This window comes from Mandrillus leucophaeus, unplaced genomic scaffold (assembly GCF_000951045.1).
Source record: "Mandrillus leucophaeus isolate KB7577 unplaced genomic scaffold, Mleu.le_1.0 Scaffold873, whole genome shotgun sequence".
NCBI classification, from domain to species: domain Eukaryota; kingdom Metazoa; phylum Chordata; class Mammalia; order Primates; family Cercopithecidae; genus Mandrillus; species Mandrillus leucophaeus.
Genome location: NW_012109508.1, coordinates 563,705 through 564,897, shown reverse-complemented (window position 1 = coordinate 564,897; position 1,193 = coordinate 563,705). Strand labels below are relative to the sequence as shown.

Here is a 1,193-nt window from a genome sequence, read left to right as displayed (position 1 = left end):
TGGCGGGGCATGCCTATAATCCCAGCTACTTAGGAGGCTGAAGCAGGAGAATTGCTGGAACCCAGGAGGCAGAGGTTGCAGTGAGCTGAGATCATGCCATTGAACTCCAGCCCAGGCCAACAAGAGCGAGACTCTGTCTCAAAGAGAAAAAAAAAAGTGTATATATGTATATATACACACACATATATGCATATATACATATATATACAAATACATACGTACATATGTATGTATATACGTGTGTGTGTGTGTGTGTGTATGTGTGTGTATATATATACATCCTGGAAGGTTTCAGGATGCTGTCTCTTAGGTAACAAAAAGGCTGGGATAGTAACGCAGGAGGTTGAGAACAGGCAGTCAGACAGGTCTAAGCTCTAGCCTGGAAAGGATATAGGTAAGATGCCCTTGGTTACAGTGGAATCATAAATAAACTAAAGGGCCAGAAACAGGAGGTCGAAGTGGAGGTCAAAGATTCCAAGTATGCATTTCTAAGAGCAAGTCCAAGACTTGAGTCAAAGATCTCAGAGCAGGTGTGTAAGCATGAGTAATCAAAATCCAGGAAACTGAGACAGCAAGACATCGACTCTCATTATTAGAACACAGGCACCCACCTGCTTCCAGAACATGATTTATCAATAGAAGAGTTTGTACCTTGACTTCCTGGATCCTCCTAGCCAAGGGAAAAAAGTAATCTAGATAGGTTTATTTTTCTATCATTTGCCTCTGAAGTATCTCTCTAGATGGATATTTGTAAATTTATCTCTGTAAATGACCCGAGGACCTTGCCAAGGACAATCAACCTGGCCTGGACCCATTAGTGATTCACAAATTGAGGCTAGAAGGATCATTTCTAAAAACGGACAAGTACCATCTGCCATGGAGTGTAAGTGGGGGTTTTCAAGGCTTGAAAACTCCTTGGCCAGATTGGATAATGACAAAGATTTAGATCTTAGGAGAGAAATCTAACTCAAATCCCAAACTCATCAAATTGTATACAGTGAACAGGTGCAGTTATTTGCATGTCAATTATAGCTCAATAAAGCTGTTTTTTTTTGTTTTTTTTTTTAATCAAACCCAACCCAGTACTCCTAGCCCTGAAGGGCAGGGGATGCCACATCAGCAGCAGTAGTGCTGGGATGACATCTGGAGCCCATATTGGTTGTCCCAGTTTTTCCGAGTCAAGGAGTTCGAGG

At 41.7% G+C, this 1,193-nt stretch overlaps 1 protein-coding gene across 1 annotated transcript in view; it reads left to right on the top strand.

Annotated features, from left to right (window-relative positions):
- TTC23L (tetratricopeptide repeat domain 23-like) overlaps window positions 1-1,193 on the top strand; it is a 78,858-nt gene that overhangs the window by 7,281 nt on the left and 70,384 nt on the right. The window lies entirely within an intron of this gene.